Raw genomic sequence first — 5,893 nt, 5'->3', positions numbered from 1 at the left:
CCAACAGGTTTTGTTCAGCTACAACACCATGTCCCACCAAACTACAGGTTAGTCCCCCTTCTTTTTGATCTTTGGCCGTGAACCAGAACCACAGCTGCCTATAGATTTTCTGCTAGGTCACATAGAAGAGCTGACTGCAGGTGAAGTCTGCGACTGGGTCCGGGAACATTAGTGACGATGGCAGGTGGCAGTAGAGATTGCCCGGGAAAGGATGAAGCAGTCTGCAACCCACCGGAAGGAGAGAGTGCATCAGCAGGCCCAGAAGGAGGTGTTACCAGCACTCCCATAAAGCAAGGAATAAAATCCAGGATGCCTGGGACCCTGAGATTTTTCAGGTGGTAAAACCTCCTGAGCAAGGAGGTGCAGTGTATGCCGTTGCCCCACAACATAGGCTAATAGAGATACGTTATGTTCATCACTCAATGCTCAGACCTGTACGTTTCTGGTGGTCATGCTATTCCTGTAGCTAGGCCTAATCCAGTGGTGACAGGCCCTGACACTGTAGCAGAATGGAAATGTATTCCTGTCTAGTCTAAGCAGGCCTGTAGTCTCTTGATTACTTGATGATCAGTAGCCAATCATTGTCTGTGGGTAGACTATAAAGGCAGGTAGTTGCTTTCTGAGCGCTGCCTTCACTCTGAATGCACGTCCGCCTCCCGTTCGCTGGACTTCTGCAATTGCTGCAGGTATGGAGTAGTTTCTGTGCTGGTCCATAGAGTATTCTCTCATGCTGTTGCTTATTTTAGTGGTTTATGATTTTGTACATACCTCCGTGGTGACTCACCTCCCTCAGAAGTGATCCTCTCACGGACTGCTGTCGATAGGTTCACTCCTCTCTCGCTCCGCAAATTTTATTATGTTGCGTGTAGTAAATGATTGTTTTGTTTCTAGGTCCCTGTGTGTAGTAGCAGGATAGGCTCCATAGACTCTCTCTTCCCCTGAACTTACAGACGCTGCCTGATTGGTATGTAGCCTACTATGGTGCCAGGTTCATCTTTTTTTTGACAGCTGTCATTCTTGTTTTAATTTGATTTTTCATTATGTATCGCAGGACTGTGGGCCCTGGTCAGCATTTAGCAGCTTCCCCCAGGAGCTGCTGTGGCCATTCTGGCCCATGCTGCAAGAATGCTGCTGCTTTGCCTTTAATTAGTGTTAACAATCATTGTCTTTGTTTTGAATTGTTTGGTCGGGTCCACTGCTGCTGCGTTGAGGGCCGGCAGTTCCATGACTAGTACTCTTTTAGCTTAGCCGTTTTAATGGTGTGAGTGTGCGTGTGTGTAGTGAGCAGGGTTTTTTCTTTTCTTTTGTTGTCATCGTTTGCTTATTCTCAGTTTTGCTTAGTTTAGTTCATTCATTTATCTCTACTTTATAGCTTACATAAAGATTTCATATCAATAATATTGTTAGTTTATTGTGTTTATTCTGTTCCTAAGTTGCTGGTTAGGTGTTTAACCATCTGACCAACTGCTATTGTTTTGGAGAAGTGTTTCTTTAGTTTAGTTTAGTTTGTTTGTTCATTCTTTTCTTCTTCCTTTTTTTTTTCTTGTTTCGTTACACCACTGGCAAGAGGCCCTTTGTCAGAGTCTGCTCTCCCCCTCACCTGTTGCTGTGGGAATTATCCAATCATTCAGTCTCACTCTGCTCTGCCACACCCCTCATTAGTTCAACCACCTTCACCTGGCGCTCCCACCTGCTCATCATCTGCAATCAAGCCAGTATATAAGCTGCCTCGGCCCACTCCCTCCTTGTCAGATTGTCTACACTACTATGCTAAGTCATCTTGCTTTCTTCACTGGACTGCCTTCCTGGTTTCTGATCAGCTTGTCCTCGACCATCGCTCCTCGTCTCTGCCCCGGTAAACCCACCAGCCTTCTGTCCCTGACTCTGAGTTCTGCCTGCCTGTTCCCTGGTCTTTGTCCGCTGTGGGAGTGGAAGATCGGGGTTCAATTTCCGGTGGAGCCATACTCATTAGGACTGTTTCTCTGACCGTGCTAATATTGCCTTGACATCGTGTGAAATAAAGACTGCAAAGTTTATACCAGTGTCATTTGTGCTGCTATTGGGTCCATCCTATACCCGTTACACCCTTTTCTACAGCTGTTGATAACCAGTGTTAAGCAATTCAACATAAGGGCAACTGTATGGTGTTTTTGTTTTTGTTTGTTTGGTTGAATACTTTATTGATTTTGTATCCCTTTTTATTTTTTAAGGAGCTGAGCGCTAACGGTGGTGGGGTTGGTGATTAGGTGGGGGTTCCTGCCTTTCCTGTGTGCTGTGTTCAACTGAGCACCCCTGGGTTTGACCCTTCACCATTGTGTGTGTGTGTGTGGATGTGTGTGCACATGTGATTCGGGGTGACTCTCTTTTGGATACCTCTCCTACCTCCCCTCCACTGGTAAGCCTCAGCCCTGAATAATTCCCCTGTCCCTCTTTTTAATACATGTGTGGATGGTATGCTTAATTATTCTTTTTTTTACTAATTTTTGCAATTGTTAAAATAAAGGATTATTGATGGCTGGAACCACGTCTCTCACTTCTCAGTGTAACAAACCTGATTGCCTTTTTGGGTTATTGGTACTGGTCTGAGGTAACATTTGTCCCTGGGTAGAAACCCCAGGGTGGCGTAGTTGGATTCTTTTAATTACACTGGTTAGTGTTCTCCATCCTATTCTCTTGCCACAACACCAAGGAGCATAACCTGTGGGTGGTGGTCAGACGCACAACTGGACCAAAGGACCCCCAGCCTGTCAGAGCACAGAACCCACCTGAAGTGGACCCAGCGCTTCACGCTTCTTGTGGCAGCTTCGCCTGACACCCCAGCTAGTACCAGTTCTTGTCCAGCCCCCTGTCCTGAGGTGGTAAGAAAATCTACATGAGACAGCTGGCAAACACTCTAATCCTCACCACTTGCTGTTGACAATAAGGAATAGAGCAAATGGGGCTACAAATTCTCAGATACTTGGTTCTAGTAGTGCCACACCAGCTCTATTCAGACCCTGGTCTTACTAAATTGTTGGGCCGTTTAAGAACCCCCAGGCAGAGTGTAGCCAGTAAATATCCCTCCCGGGCTACCGTAGGGCTAGACAGGCCTTAGCACCGCCTACCTCCCTGTTGTCAATTTGTTTGGTTTAATATATAAGTCATACCAAGAAGCCCCAGTATGCTGCTTTTCTTTTCTGGTCCCCGGTGTGACAGGTTGGGGCTGTTACGCAATGCAATGCTGCAACGCTCTGGTTTTCTGGTTTTATTCACTATAGGTTCCGCTTCCTAATGACCCCCCGCTCCCACATGTTGAGTCTTCTCTGTGCATATTGCGCAACAACCAGGCAGGAGAGGTAATACCGGTATGTTTGCTTATATTATGTATTTGTTTGGCAGTGTGTAAATTAATTTAATCCGTTTTCTTTTGTAGACACTGACTGCCACTGCTGTTTTATTTAGTTTTGTTTTGTTTAGCCTAGTTTTTGTTTTGCTACCTTTTTATTTGGCTGTGTATCTGATTAGTTGTTAATATGGTTGATTAGTTTGCTTTTGTGCCGTCTTATTTTCGTCTGTATTATTAGCCTCTAGCTTCATTAGGTGGTTTCTGTTATTGTTAGTTCTTTTTGTTACATCCTGCCAGCCCTTTGTGGTGTTTGTTGCCTTCCCCTAAGAAGTTAATAACATAGCATGCTGCTGCACAGTCCTGCTATTGTGAATTTAACCTGTGTTTTCTGTTTGTGTGAGTGCTATAAGACCCATGGTGAGCATGGTCACCCAGATGGTGGAGGATTTGGCGATAGAGTTTCTCACCTTTGCTGCTCACCCCCATAATAATGTGCTTGGTAGTCATTTTTACACCTCCTTCACAATTTACTGTTTTTTCCCTTTTTGTTTGCTGTGCTGTGTGTGTGTAGGGCACAGTGGTGTCTGGGTCTATGCCAGTGTAACTTTTAGCTTCCCGCTATGGCCGATCTCCCTTTGGCACTCCCATTTACATACTGAAAATTGTATATTAAAATATTTTGTATTTTTTGTATAGTTTTAAAGTAGTTAGCTTTAATAAATTTCCTATTTTTAATTTCTTGTTAAATTATTAGTGGTCTAATTGTTGTATTAATGAATTTTGTAATCTTGGGCCTTGGACCAGCCTTTTAGCTGGTTTGAGTTGAGTATTAAAGAGTCAGTCCAACCTAAAATTCTAAAAAAACAAAAACAAATCTGGGCATTGCTTGCACCCAGCCACATTTAGAAATTGCCTTGAGGGCAAAAAGCAAACAGATGGTAAATGGACTGTACTTGTATAGCGCCTTTCTAGTCTTCTGACCACTCAAAGCACTTTTTACACTACGAATCACATTCACCCATTCATACGCTGAATGGGTACAGGGGCTACCATGCAAGGTCCCAACCTGCCCATCAGAGAAAGCTGACCATTCACACACTGATGGCACAGCCATCAGGAGCAATTTGGGGTTAAGTTTCTTGCCCAAGGACACGTCGGCATGTGGACTGGAGGAGCTGGGAATTAAACCGCTGATCTTCCGATTAGTGGACGACCCGCTCTACCTCCTGAGCCACAGCCAGTTTGTTTGTGATTTGGCTTCCCATTTACACCATTGGTGCTCAGCCACTAAAGTTGATACATTTGACAGTCTTTATTGACTGAATTAGCTGATTTTGTGTTGATGCATAAGGGTAGTTTTCAGAGACGTGCTCCAGGGGTGATTGGAAAAATAGGGATGACAACAGTGATGACAAAATTTTCACCTGATTCCTAAGCGAAATTTGTAAGCCTGCATTTACGGGGTGACCTGAGTGTACCAGAGTGTGTAATTACTGCTATTCAAGGGTCACTGGAAAGAGCAGTGTCCACTGTTAAAAACAAGAGCTACATGTCATTTACCGTTGTCTCTGCGTCATTCGCCCTCACGTCATTCGCCATCCTATGCTCCAGCTATGTTATACAGTTTTGGAGCAGAGACCATTGTGTGTGGATGTGGATGTGGGTACTGGTTCTGGTTCTGGCCTGATTCCCAAAACTGGTTCTGGTTATGAGCCTTTCATCTGTGATTCTGTTGTGTCCTTGGTTGGTAGTGAGGAGTGTGTTCCAATTAAGCTGTTGTGTGACACTGGTGCGAAACACTCTTTTATTGTGGAGTCAGTGTTGTCTTTTTCAACTGAGATAGAAACGGGGGATTTTGTACTGACGCAGGATATGCAGTTGGGCCTGATTCCTGTGCCACACCATCATCACCATAACCTAGCTCTACTGGATGGGATCTGTCACCAGCTGCTAAATCCTCAGATCTTCCTGCTGCTGCTCAGTCAGCCCCAATGGGTTAATTAAGGGATTGTTTAGTTTTGCTTTTTGATTAATAGTTTTTGTTTGTTTCATAATATGTTTTTCCTGGGGTCATCTGGGGTTTTGATGTGTTGCAAGCCTGTGTCTCTCCTTGCCCTGCAGGTGACTGATTGGAGTTGCTTTTATCCATCTTACAACAACCACACACACACACACACACACACACACACACATACACACACACACACAATCGATACTTTAATTACTTAAGTTCCCTTTCAATTTGGCTTTCATTTGGTTAACTGGTTTAATAAACTTTTCTTTTGTTAAAGTTCAACATGGTGTGTCTCTCTTTTGTTGTGGCCACTTGAGCCAGGTCATAACAATTACTTTAATGTTGCTAAACTGTACATGCACATACACACACTCAAACAGCCACACCTGGTTCTGTTTCTCTGCTGAGGAATGCAATGTTTTAATGGTAAGCCCACAGAGATTATACCAACTGTTCTCCTGTTGAGTAATTCTCAGGGGCTACTACAAGTACACAGCTCCAGTGGAACTGTTTTAGTTAGGTCAAATCAATAAGCTCTATTGTATGGGAACTCA

General features: G+C 44.2%; 1 long non-coding RNA gene across 1 annotated transcript; it reads left to right on the top strand.

Annotated features, from left to right (window-relative positions):
- The first annotated feature begins 576 nt into the window (after window positions 1-576).
- LOC121901395 lies at window positions 577-1,637 on the top strand. Its single transcript, XR_006097279.1, has 3 exons — window positions 577-686; window positions 892-964; window positions 1,052-1,637. It is a non-coding gene; the product is annotated as an uncharacterized LOC121901395 (long non-coding RNA).
- The last annotated feature ends 4,256 nt before the right edge of the window (window positions 1,638-5,893 follow it).

This window comes from Thunnus maccoyii, chromosome 1, assembly GCF_910596095.1.
Source record: "Thunnus maccoyii chromosome 1, fThuMac1.1, whole genome shotgun sequence".
Lineage (NCBI taxonomy): Eukaryota > Metazoa > Chordata > Actinopteri > Scombriformes > Scombridae > Thunnus > Thunnus maccoyii.
The sequence above is the reverse complement of the archived record's forward strand: the minus strand, read 5'-3'. Positions and strand labels throughout refer to the sequence as shown.